Source organism: Rutidosis leptorrhynchoides, chromosome 5 (genome assembly GCF_046630445.1).
Source record: "Rutidosis leptorrhynchoides isolate AG116_Rl617_1_P2 chromosome 5, CSIRO_AGI_Rlap_v1, whole genome shotgun sequence".
Classification (NCBI taxonomy): domain Eukaryota; kingdom Viridiplantae; phylum Streptophyta; class Magnoliopsida; order Asterales; family Asteraceae; genus Rutidosis; species Rutidosis leptorrhynchoides.
In genome coordinates this window covers 227,747,429-227,762,028 of record NC_092337.1, presented here as the reverse complement: position 1 = coordinate 227,762,028, position 14,600 = coordinate 227,747,429, and positions in this window count along the sequence as shown.

The window sequence follows — 14,600 nt, the reverse complement described above, 5'->3', positions numbered from 1 at the left end:
GAAAGTGGCTTAGGAGACATCGTCTCACTTAACCCCCAATTGATGATAACCGGAACGGAGGTCGATTTGGAACATACGGGATTCGTGCAAATAATCATGAGGTCATGGATGCGAGGAAGAGGGTATCGGTTTCCAACTGAAAATTACTCAGTTCACAATAATCTATACAAGATGATGGGGAAACATTTTTTTTTTTTTTATTTTTTTAAATTTTTTTTTTTTTTTTTTTTATTTTTATTTTTTTTTTACGAATAGGTTCCGAGCTCCCTAGTTCTATAGGTGTCAAGTCAAAAGTCTTAACGTATTTCCTCCAATAACATTTATAGGCACACAATATTTTTCCGTTGGTCGCTTAAATTGCCTAAGTAGTGTCTAGGGAAAAAAAAGTAGAGTGCAAAGAGCACGAGTCAAAGACTTGGTTATAAAACGTCTAACGGTAATGAAATCGAATAAGTATGAAGTATACGGTTTGTTGTGAAGAAACGTACCCGTTACTAGCCCATCGTCGTTCCGGGCATCCTTGGTGTCGATGTTGAAGGTTCAACGGCGTGCGTTGGGGTTGATTTTCTTATTTGGGCACACATTCCTAAAATGACCCAGTTGGCCACATTCGAAGCAAGCACCCGTTCTGTGTGCGTTGGGCATCTTTCGAGCGACGGGTCCTTGGCGCCGGTGGCGAAACCTGCCACATCCTTCAAAGTGATGCTTGTGGCATTCGTCACAAAAAGGCAGCTTTCCGGCATAGCCTTTCTTGTCGTTGGAGGTAAAAGGCTTCTTGGCGGGGTTGTTGTTATTGTTGCGGTTGCTTGATTGAGAGGCTTCCCATGTTCTTTTGTTGTTACTCGGGTGGTTCTCGACCATTGGTGCCGGTGCTTCCATTTCATTCACTGTTTCTAAGGCTTGGCGGGCCATTGTTAAAGCCTCTTGTAGGTTAGTGGGTTGAGATGTCATTACCTTGTGTTGAATGCTCTTAGGGAGGCCATCCATGTAAAGTTCGACTCTTAGGGATTCGGGAGTCATGAGAATTGGACACATCGAGACTAGTTCGGTAAACCGTTGATTATAAGCCTTGAGGTCATTTCCGGCCGTTTTTAAATTCCTTAGACCCTGTTCGAGCCTTCGAGTCTCGTCGCGCGGGAAGTATTCGGTGATCATTCTTTCTCTTAATTCGGTCCAAGAGAGTGTGTGGGCTTCATCGCTTCCCACTAATTGTACATACGTGTTCCACCATGAGAGAGCAATACCGGTGAAAGTGAGGGTGGAAAACTTGACCTTATCTTGGTCTCGACAACCGCTTGTGTTAAAAACGGTCTCCATTTGTTCAAACCATCGGGTGAGAGTAACCGGTCCCCCGATTCCATCGAAAGTGGGAGGATTGTACTTCATGAAGTTCTTGTAGGAGCAACCTTCGATTGAATTACCGGCTCCATGATTGTTGTTGTTAGAAAAGTGATCGGCCACGGCCGTACCCACGGCGGTGGTTATCATTCGTTGAAGAGCTTGTTTTAGAGTTTCGAGAGGAGTATTGTGTTGACCTTGGTGAGCCATTGTTCCTTCATGAGACAAGAATATCGTTGGTTAGTATTTTCAACAATACTAACCGTGACATGGAATAAGGATAGAGAGAAAATTTTTCCTTGACTCGCCTTAAATTCTCTATGTCATAATGTCGGAACGTCCATGTGAATCACCGTAATATAATCCCGGAAATTATATTACCCTGATTCTCATGTGCATTTAACATTACTTCATAAAGTCAAAGTGGCGCACCAACAAAATTTATCAACGTAAGATCAAGATCGAATACGAGTTAGATATGATAGAAGAGTTCGAGTATAAATGCACAATTAGTCAAATAATTCCTACTTCAGTCTATATGCCGGTTGTAGTCTAGATTCACCTATGTACCCTATGACTCGGGGTGAACACAAATGAACTCTAAATCCCTACAACCAAGGCTCTGATACCACCTGTAGCGACCCCGACAAATCGTCAAGTGACGGCGTCGGCTACGTGGGTCCCATTACCTGATTATAAGTCTTTAAGATAACGTTTGACCAAAATATGTCGCCTTCATTTCAAAATAAAGATTGTTTCAAAGTTTACAAGAATTGTTCAACCAAAAGTTAAGTTACAACGTTATAGATACGATTGAAATCGAGGCGACACGGTTTAAAGTAAAGTCAAAAGACGCTCCATGAAATGCATGTATACTCGACATTGGATGCAAGTATCAAATAGTAAGCGGAAGCATGTTTCACATATCGTGCAAGACCTGAGAAAAACATAGAAATCTGTCAACGAAAACGTTGGTGAAATCATAGGTTTAAGTAAGTAAGTACAAGTGAACCACAAGATTTGCATCAATGAAATAATAGTAATACATTCCAAAAGTTTGTTTCACGAGCACCCAATTATCAAAGCTTAACATTCCTTCCATTGTATACCCCATCACTTAGTGCTAGAACAAACACTGATTCTCGAAAATATATTTCATCCGTAGACGGTAGCGAACCGTCAAGGATGAGGGTTGTCAACCCATATGGCCATATAACATAAGTTCTCGCTTACACCCGGCAAGTGTAACTAATGATAATCGAATTGAGGATTTTTGTTCTAAACTCGTATGTAGAATGTTTGTTTTCCCGTTCTTGTGTTCACTTAGTTCAAAAGAATCGTTTATGTTTTCTCATCCCAAATATAAGTTCAAAAAGAGTAAAAGTGGGACTATGATCTCACCTTGAGTACAAGAGTTAATAAAGTACTTCAACAAGTAACCGTGTGCAAGGACAAGGCTAGTCTTGACCTAAACATATAGGTTATATCAATAACGGTAAACACAAACGGTCAAAGATGTTCAATTAGTCCTATGGCTCGTTACGACTCGATTATGAAGCATGTGAGTCAAATTGTCAAGTTTCATGCAAGATACAAGTATAGAATCATGTTAGAAAGATTGCATAATTAATTGGTTAAGTTTGACAAAAAGTCAAACTTGGTCAAAGTCAACGAAAAAGTCATCATGTTCGGGTCGGGTCTCGGACAAATTTTCTATGCTAGTTATTCATATATAAGCATGTTAGAACAAGTTGCATGCGAATTGGAAGTCTAAAACATGGCAAACATTTCACGTGAAACGGACATTGGAGACAGAAGCTGGGCACGGCTTATGCCGCGCCGCGGCCAGGCCTGTCGCGCCGCGACAATGGCCGTGGCCTGGTCCCAGGCCTGTTTCACTTGTTCAAGACTTGGTCAATTTTCAAACAAACGCAAAACTCAAACCGTAAACAACTAGAAGACGTATCTTATACCGTTGGAAAGCTCTTTTGACAAGGAACACAACTAAACATGTTTCACCAAACAAAAACATCATTTATAATAGCCGAAAACTCATCAAGTGATCATTAAACGTTCATTTTTAAGGTTTCAAGTTCTTCAAATGCAATTTGAGTTTCGGGAAACCAATTCACACATATAATATGCCGTTTTGAAGGTAATGAAACATACATTACAACTAAACACTAATAATTAACATTCCATGGCATTCAAGCATCCAAAAATTCATGTCAAGAACTATCAAACCCTAGTCAAACATCACAAAATCAATATTCATGTTTTTGAAGTTTTCTTAATCAACCTACGCATCAAAACGAAGCTAGTGATACTAGTAACACAATTAAAACATGCACTTTAACAATCTAACAACATTAACTCATCCAAAATCAAGGATTAAGCACACCCATTTCAAGTTCATGCTAGTTACTCCAAAAACAACAAATCGAGCAAACCAAACATATATTCATGTTAGACTCGAGCCATAGACACTAACTAACACCATTTCAAATCAAAAACACGAATTTAGAGAAATCTAGAGTTTTAGAAATCTTACCCAAACGAGATGAAGTTGGTATCAAATTGTAGAGGATGAAGAGAGGATTCCAAATATGTAATCGGATTTGTTGTGTGCTTCCAAGATTGAATTTAGATGATGAATGAATGGAATGGGTTTGTGTGTGTGTTCTTGAGATGGAGAGAAAAGGGATGAGGGAGATGATGGAATGGATGAAATGGGTTGACTAGTTGACCTAGTCAACTAGTTTGCCCATTTGGCAACTCCGGTCCCTCGAGTTTCAAAGCGGGTGCGGGATTTAACCGATCGAATATTTTTAAAACGCAAGTTAACGAGAGATGTTATAATTAAATGACGGAATTATTATGAACGTTAGTCAACGGAAACTACGAATTTAAATAACGAAAGGTATTATTTAAAAGAAAAAGATGGTGTTAAAAATAAATTTAACGGAAAAACGCGGGATGTTACATAGAGACACCTCTTTCCTTCCCTCTTGAAGTTTAGACACTTCAGGTTGATAATGCATAAAAACTCCAACAAGCTCATGAATTGTCATCTTGTCAATCTCTTTGGTTGAACGAACAATGGTTCCATACGGATGCCAATCAACATTGAGCTTTTTGAGGAATTTCATGTTGACTTCTGCATTCACCTTTACAATCTTACACCTTTGCAACTCATTGAGAACACCATTGAAATGACGGTAGGTGTCCTTGAGTAGTTCTTCTTGTTCCTGCTTGAAATCTTCATACAATCCAAGAGCCTTATTTAATTTAGTAACGTCTGACATGTCATAACCTTCTTGTTGTCGTTTGATCTCATCCCATATATCTTTTGCAGTAGTGTTGCTATCAACATTTTCAAATAGTTCATATGGGATAGCTTGCATGACAATATTCTTAGCCTCTATGTCACCCTGAGCTCTTTCACGTTTATCACCAGAAAGTTCATAGACTGGAATTGGCATACCATTATCCGGATGAAACTCTGTAACTGGACCATCTCTCAAAGAAGCCCATATATGTTTAGCTTTCTCACCCTTATAGTCTATGTACTGAGTGATACGATGAAGCCACTGAGTGTACTTGCCATCAAACAACACTGGAGGTCGGGAATCTGATCCAATGATAAGAGTATCTTGAGTAGACATCTTAAATTGAGGTAGATTCGTTATGGATTCGGTATTAAACACAATCTAGGATCAAGGTTCAGTACAAAATCTAACAAGAATGACAAATTCAGTAAAGATTCGATACTGTAGCAGACTCAGCAAGTGGTTCGGTACTGTAGCAGATTCGGTATAGATTCGGTAAATCAGATTCTGTATCAGAAACTGATAAGAATCACAAGTAATATACCTAGATTCGGTATGGATTCGGTAACCACACAACTTGAAGCCTCAGAACACTTAAAACCAAAGAATTAAATGAAACAGAGATTCTGGTTCGGTAAATGAATCGGTAGATTCGGTATAGATTCGGTAACCTTACTGCACAAGAAAACAAGTTAGTAACAAACAGAATATCAATGATACCGAAGATTCAGGATACCGAATGTCAACTGTAGCAGTTGACAATACCGAGTCTAAGTTTAAAACTTAGAAATGTAACAGAATCCTTTCTCAAACCACACCAATTAGCTGCGTATAATCAAACCGAATGTGATAGAATCACAAACACACAACAATCTGCAACACTTAAGATGAATTTCCAGTAATGAAGCAGACTCGGTATGACAGTTACGATACCGAGTGTTGATCAAATCTTCAAAACTTGAAGAAATGAAGAAATTGAACAGTCAGAAATGTGATTTAACACCTCACGAACACAACTGAATCTTTAAATCTTCACAAAAATCCAGAATCAAGCTTGAATTAAGCAATACCGAGAGTTTTAGCCACGAACTCTAAAAATCAACTTGATTCTCCATAATTGAAGTTAAAAAGCTGTAATGATGATCGAAACTCTTTCTAATAGACCTAATACACCTTCACTGAAGTTATCACAAGAATCTGAACGTCTGATTATCGAATTCAATAATACCGAATCTGATTCAATTCTACCGAGAGTATTCACTGTAGTGACCCGAACTTTTCAATGATTATATATTAATTGAAAACTATATTTGCATGATTAAATGTTTCCAACATGTTAAGCAATCAAACTTATTAAGATTTGATTATTTGAAATGAGTTTCATGTAGACAATTGACCAACCAAGTTGACCGGCGATTCACGAACGTTAAAACTTGTAAAAACGATATGACAATATATTTATGGATATACATATAGTTAACATGAGATTAAGATAAGTAAGTATCTCCATATGTATATTAACAATGAGTTATATACATAAAAATGAGACTACTAAGTTAAGAAACTCGAAACGATATATATAACGATTATCGTTATTACAACGTTTTACTAAATACATTTGTATCATATTAAGATATTGTTACACTATATTTAACATGATAAAATGATAATTATATATATCATTAAGTATGTTAACAATGAACTACATATATACAACAAGACTACTAACTTAAGAATTTTGAATCGAGGCATATATGTAACGATTATCGTTGTAACGACATTTTAATGTATATATATCATAGTAAGATATATTCATACATATTAATGTCATGATAATGTAATAATTTAACATCTCATTAGATATAATAAACAATGGGTTAACAACATTAAATGAGATCGTTAACTTAAAGGTTTCAAAACAACATTTACATGTAACGACTAACAATGACTTAACGACTCAGTTAAGATGTATATACATGTAGTGTTTTAATATGTATTCATACACTTTTGAAAGACTTCAAGACACTTATCAAAATACTTCTACTTAATGAAAATGCTTACAATTACATCCTCGTTCAGTTTCATCAACAATTCTACTCGTATGCACCCGTATTCGTACTCGTACAATACACAGCTTTTAGATGTATGTACTATTGGTATATACACTCCAATGATTAGCTCTTAGTAGCCCATGTGAGTCACCTAACACATGTGGGAACCATCATTTGGAAACTAGCATGAAATATCTCATAAAATTACAAAAATATTAGTAATCATTCATGACTTATTTACATGTAAACAAAATTACACATCCTTTATATCTAATCCATATACCAACGACCAAAAACACATACAAACACTTTCATTCTTCAATTTTCTTTATCTAAGTGATCTCTCTCAAGTTCTATCTTCAAGTTCTAAGTGTTCTTCATAAATTCTACAAGTTCTAGTTTCATAAAATCAAGAATACTTCCAAGTTTACTAGCTTACTTCCAATCTTGTAAATTGATCATCCAATCTCAAGAAATCCTTGTTTTTTACAGTAATATATCGTTCTAAATCAAGGTAATACTCATATACAAACTTTGATTCAATTCCGATAACTATAACTATCTTAATTCGAGTGATAATCTTACTTGAACTTGTTTTCGTGTCATGATTCTGCTTCAAGAACTTTCAAGCCATCCAAGATCCTTTGAAGCTAGATCATTTCTTGTCACTTCCAGTAGGTTTACCTACTAAATTTGAGGTAGTAATGATGTTCATAACATCATTCGATTCATATATATAAAACTACCTTATTCGAAGGTTTAAACTTGAAATCACTAGAACATAGTTTAGTTAATTCTAAACTTGTTCTCAAACAAAAGTTAATCCTTCTAACTTGACTTTTAAAATCAACTAAACACATGTTCTATATCTTTATGATATGCTAACTTAATGATTTAAAACCGGTAAACACGAAAAACACCGTAAAACCGGATATACGCCGTCGTAGTAACACCGCGGGCTGTTTTGGGTTAGTTAATTAAAAACTATGATAAACTTTGATTTAAAAGTTGTTCTTCTGGGAAAATGATTTTTCTTATGAACATGAAACTATATCCAAAAATCATGGTTAAACTCAAAGTAGAAGTATGTTTTCCAAAATGGTCATCTAGACGTCGTTCTTTCGACTGAAATGACTACCTTTACAAAAACGACTTGTAACCTGTATTTCTGACTAAAACTTATACTTTTTCTGTTTAGATTCATAAACTTAAGTTCAATATAAAACCATAGCAACTTGAAACACTCAAAACGGATTTAAAACGAAGAAGTTATGGGTAAAACAAGATTGGATACTTTTTCTTGTTGTAGCTACGTGAAAATTGGTAACAAATCTATATTAATCATATCCTAGCTAACTTATATTGTATTACATGTATTCTAATATATTATGTAATCTTGGGATACCATAGACACGTATGCAAATGTTTTGACATATCATATCAACCCATGTATATATATTATTTGGAACAACCATACACACTCTATATGCAGTAATGTTGGAGTTAGCTATACAGGGTTGAGGTTGATTCCAAATATATATATACTTTGAGGTGTGATCTAGCCTGAGACGTGTATACACTGGCTCATGGATTGATTCAAGATAATATATATCGATTTATTTCTGTACATCTAACTGTGGACAACTAGTTGTAGGTTACTAACGAGGACAGCTGACTTAATAAACTTAAAACATTAAAACATATTAAAAATGTTGTAAATATATTTTGAACATATTTTGATATATATGTACATATTTGTTATAGGTTCGTGAATCGACCAGTGGCCAAGTCTTACTTCCCGACGAAGTAAAAATATGTGAAAGTGAGTTATAGTCCCACTTTTAAAAATCTATTATTTTTGGGATGAGAATACATGCAGTTTTATAAAGTTTTACAAAATAGACACAAGTAATCGAAAATACTTTCTATGTTGGATTATCGAACCGAATTTGCCTCTTGTTAGCTTGTTAGCCTAAGAATTAGGGAAATGGCCCCTAATTGACGCGAATCCTAAAGATAGATCTATTTGGCCCAACAAGCCTCATTCGAGTTACAGATGCTTTAGTACTTCGATTTATCATATCCGATGAGAGTCCCGGAATGATAGGGATATTCTATATGCATCTTGTTAAGGTCAGTTACCAGGTGCTCAACATATGAATGATTTTTATCTCTATACAGTTTGCGAAATGCCTGATATGAGATGTGTTATAAAAATGAAATCTTGTGGTCTATTATTATGATTTGATAATATGTAGGTTAAACCTATAACTCACCAATAATTTTGTTGACGTTTTAAGCATGTTTATTCTCAGGTGATTAGTAAGAGCTTCCGCTGTTGCATACTAAATTAAGGACAAGATTTGGAGTCCATGCTTGTATAATATTGTTTAAAAACTGCATTCGAAGACTTATGTTGACGTGTAATATTATTGTAAACCATTATGTAATGGTCGTGTGAAAAACACTATATTTTAGATTATCATTATTTGATAATCGTCGTAATATTTTAAAGGGTATGGTTTGTTCTAAAATCGAATGCAGTCTTTGAAAAATTGTCTCATATAGAGGTCAAAACCTCGCAAAGAAATCAATTAATATGGAACGTTTATAATCAATTTGAACGAGACATTTCAGTTGGTATTCGAGCGTTGGTTTTAGAGAACCAGAAATTTGCATTAGTGTGTCTTATCGAGTTTGTTAGAATACATTAGTGAGTCTGGACTTCGACCGTGTTTTCTTTAAAAAAGATTGCTTAACACTTTTGTTGGAAACTATATATTATTAACATGTAAATATTATGTGATATATTAACCTCTTAATGTGTTTGATATTGTGTGATAGATGTCTACCACTAGTACAAATCCCATCGATTAACCTAATAATAATGAAGAGTCGAATATATTTTGGGAAGATTCACAAATTCCCGAAGAGGAACCGGAAGAAGAGGAACCGAAAGAGGAGGAACTGGAAGAAGAAGAGGTTCCGGAGGAAGAAATATTGATATCTATAGTAAATCGATTAAATAAAAGAAAATCCTCAACCAACGGACCAAAGTTAATAATGGTCAATGGTGTTTCCGCCGAGAAAGCAAAATATTGGGAAGATTACCAATTTTCCGATGAATCGGATCCCGATGAGGATTCTGATGATGTTATAGAAATTACCTCGACCCAATTTAATAAAGCGAAAGAAAATAATAAGGGTAAAGGTATAAAAATAGAGAAATCCGATTCCAACCCCGATGAACTTTATATGTATCGGCAACATCCGTATTTCCTAAAATGTAACAATGACCCGGGAACCTCTAAACCACCAGGTTTTTCTAAACCATTGTAGAAAACGATGACTCGTATTAGAGGAACACCATATATTCCTAGAAAATTAGGAAAATGAACCAAGTCCGAAGAAGAAGAAACTAGTGATTCAGATTAGAGGGTTGTAATCATGTTGTGTATTATATGTATTGTAGTGTGCTTGTACTTTTATGTTCTATGTAAAAATTCCTTGTATTGTTTGTTAATTATCTTTTACGAATCTAATCCTTGTCTATTTTACAGTATAAAAACAAAATGGACGTTAAGTGTAGACAACCGAATATTTTAGAAGATCTACCAGAGGATATGATTGAGGAAATCTTGTCTAGAGTCGGTCAGAGTTCATCAGCACAATTAATTATGGCAAAATTAACTTGTCAAACATTTGAAAGACTTTCCAAAAATGCCTTAGTTTATAAAAGGCTTTCCTTTGATAGGTGGGGTATATCACATTGGGGAGACCGTAAGTTACGCCGTGTTTTCTTTAAAGCATTAAATGCGGGGAACCCAAATGAAATTTTACGCTACGGTTTAAGAACCTATTTTGACTCAACATATCCCAACATAGGATTTCGTGAATTAGAAAGAGCTTCTAACATGCAACATAAAGAAGCATGTTATGCTTACGGGTTAGTGATGTTCGCTTCTTACCAAAGTGAGAAAAAGAACATCGGATTGCAACTTTTAAATAAAACCTTCCCACAAGTAACAGATTCAGTAGTTGGGGTGAGAAACAAGGTTTTTAGATTATTACGGGGCTGTTGGACATTACGAAACCCTCATCCTTTTGACGACATTACAACATGTTGTCTTGTCAACGGTCACAACGGTTATGTTCCACAAGACCAAAGATAGGAAGTAGTCTTAGTAAAACCAGAATGCATGACTTGTTTCTAGACGTATGAATTACGTGTCTTTATTGCCTTTGTTGAACGACTTGCGTATTAACTAGAATTGTCTTCGCAACTGTTTTGTATCAGAGTTTTTATGTGCTATATTTCATGCTATATGTAAAATAGCGGTATAGTAAGTTTGCAAAATATTGTATAAAAGTTTGAATGTGAAATATTATTATAATCAGTTTATCATATAGAATTGTAGTAGTTGAATTGTATGTTAGCTACTAAGTATGAACTTAACGGGTAGGTATAACCCGAATTAAAAACTTATAAAATGCTAATATGAAGAAAAAGCTTTTATAAATGAGTTCATATTATGCTACGGAATACTATTGACTACTCTTAATATTCTATATTATTAACTTAATTTCTTTTGGCTATTTTTGAAGGAAATGGCCCCGACTACTCGTCAGAACTTGAACATGAGTGAGGAAGACTTTCGTGCTTTCCTTGCAGCAAATATAGCCGCAGTACAGGCTGCAATGCAAAACAACAATAACTCACCATCTAGCAGTGGAGTTAACTCCACAGGAAACCGTGTAGGATGTGTCATACCCCGTCCTAATCTAACCGGACAAAGTCCATATCGATTATAAATGATTCACAACAGTTGATTTCATCACGAGGTACTTGACCTCTATATGATACATTTTACAAACATTGCATTCGTTTTTGAAAAGACAATCTTTCATTACATCGAAAGTTGACAACATGCATACCATTTTGTAATATATCTTACTATAATTGACTTAATAATAATAATCTTGATGAACTCAAAGACTCGAATGCAATGTCTTTTGAAATATGTCATGAATGACTCCAAGTAATATCTCTAAGATGAGCAAATGCACAGCGAAAGATTTCTTTCATACCTGAGAATAAACATGCTTTAAAGTGTCAACCAAAAGGTTGGTGAGTTCATTAGTTTAACATAAATAATCATTTCATAATTTTAATAGACCACAAGATTTCATATATCCATTTCTCATAAACATACGTCCCATGCATAGAGACAAAAATATCATTCATATGGATTGAACACCTGGTAACCGACATTCACAATATGCATATAAGAATATCCCCATCATTCCGGGATCCTCCTTCAGACATGATATAAATTTCGAAGTACTAAAGCATCCGGTACTTTGGATGAGGCTTGTTGGGCCCGATAGATCTATCTTTAGGATTCACGTCAATTAGGGTGTCTGTTCCCTAATTCTTCGATTACCAAACTAAAAGAGGCATATTCGATTTTGATCATTCAACCATATAATGTAGTTTCAATTACTTGTGTCTATTTCGTAAAACAGTTATAAAAACAGTGCATGTATTCTCAGTCCCAAAAATATATATTGCAAAAGCATTTAAAAAGGGAGTAATGAAACTCACCTAATGTATTTTGTAGTAAAAATACATATGACGACAATGAACAAGTGTAGGGTTGGCCTCGGATTCACGAACCTATATCATTTATGTATGATTAACACATATAATTGTAATCGAATAAATTTTCATATTATTAAGAATATAAATGTTATTTTAATAAATTATATATTTCATTAGTAACTTAATTAGATGTATTTATTTTTATATACTTTAAATTACTAAATAATATTTATTACAAAAATATTAGTATGGTTATGTTTTATATAATAAATATATTTTAATATAGAAAATCTTGATGTGATATGTTAATAATAAAAATGATAAAAATAATACTAATTATGATAAAAATCATGATAATCCTAATAATGATGATAATTTTTATGATAATAAAATATGTATAATAATAGTTATAGTATTTATAATAATAATGCTTTTACTTAATAATGATAATAGTAATGATAATAATAATAATAATAATAATAATAATAATAATAATAATAATAATAATAATAATAATAATAATAATAATAATAATAATAATAATAATAATAATAATAATAATAATAATAATAATAATAATAATAATAATAATACCTTAAGAATTAAGTGGGTTGCAGTTTATATAAAAAATGCCACTGCCCGGGATCGAACCCGCGACCTCTCAATAAACAACCACACTTCCAACCATTAATCCATCTGTTATATTTATTATTTATATAGGATCCTAATTTCTTTTAATACATTTTCTGTTACCATCTTCCTCATCATAATAAATCGATTAGAACATCACTTTCTTCCTTCTCTGCAACATCGTAACTGTTTCCATTCATCACCATCATCACTACCATAATCATATAATTCTTATCTTGGTCACCATGATTATCATAATAATAATCATAATCATAATCATAATCATAATCATAATCATAATCATAATCATAATCATCATACCATTCGTTTTAAAAAAAATTCATCATCATCGTTGAATATATAAAAAAATTATATATATAACTATCCTCATCATCATCAACATAAACATCATCAATCATCATCTTCATCCTAATCTAATCGTGTATTATTACAGTCATCATTATCATCATTCAGCAGCTACCCTAACCGGTTCATGGCCCAACGATACAATTAGGATTTCGGCCCAAGTATAGTAACTTGATCACAGCCCAACTGCAACTGAATTACTCGACCCATCTATAGTATAAGCAATTTGTATTCAGCCCAATGAAAAGAAAATAAATAACGGGTGGCCTATAAAGGTTTCTGTACAGCTGTCCACTTCTATGCTATTGTGACCGTCCAAGAACATGTATACAACGATTTATTGTTCATATTTGTATTAAATCAGTCGACCAGCAATAGTGGTGGGGTTTTCGGTTCATAATATAATTATTCATTAAAAAAACATTATCTCAATTGATTTAATATCAATATCTGATAGCGTGATTTAGGTAGAAAAAAAAAGGTGGGGTCTTTGGTTATCATATTACTCTCCAACATAATTATCATCATCATTCTCTTTTCCTTTGTCATCTTCATTCTCTAAAAATCGAATAGTAACTGATCGAATTAGAAAAACAGGGTAGAACAGAAGAGAGTGTGTTGTTGAACTCAGATAGAGAGCAGAAATTGCTGTTCGAAAGGAAAGGAGAAAAAAATATTAACTAATACGGTTGGTGATGGTGTTTCTTCAAACAAAGAAGAGAGGTTGTATAGAGAGAGAGAGAGAGAGAGAGAGATAGAGTGGTTGTTTGGGTTTGGTTTATGGTGCGTGGCTTATGGGTTGTATCCATCATAACAAAAATACAAGCGAGTAATAATAGTCACAATAGTTTGAATGATATGGTGATCGAGTTGTTGATGGTGGTTGTAGGATGGTAGAAGGAGAGGTGGTTATTTGGTTCATGGAAAAATAGAAGGAACGAAGTGGGTTAATGGTGATCGAATGGTAACATGATATTGATGATGATCAATGGATTATAGTTGTGGTAATGAAAGGTGATGGTCGTGATTGAACAGAAGTATAGCAGGTTGGTTTGAGTAGGTTATAAATGGTTCGATGATTGTGATCAAGGTGGTGGTTTGAATCATTAAAACAGTAATATGAGTCTTTAATGGTGTAGAGATATAAGGGTGATAGCAGATGGTTAGCTTTGATGATTATGAAGTACGTGGTTTGATAATGCAAGGTGGTCTTGATGTGTGGTTTTCTCTCCAAATGCAAATATGTACAAGTTTATATATAGAATGTAGATAGATAAAGATAGA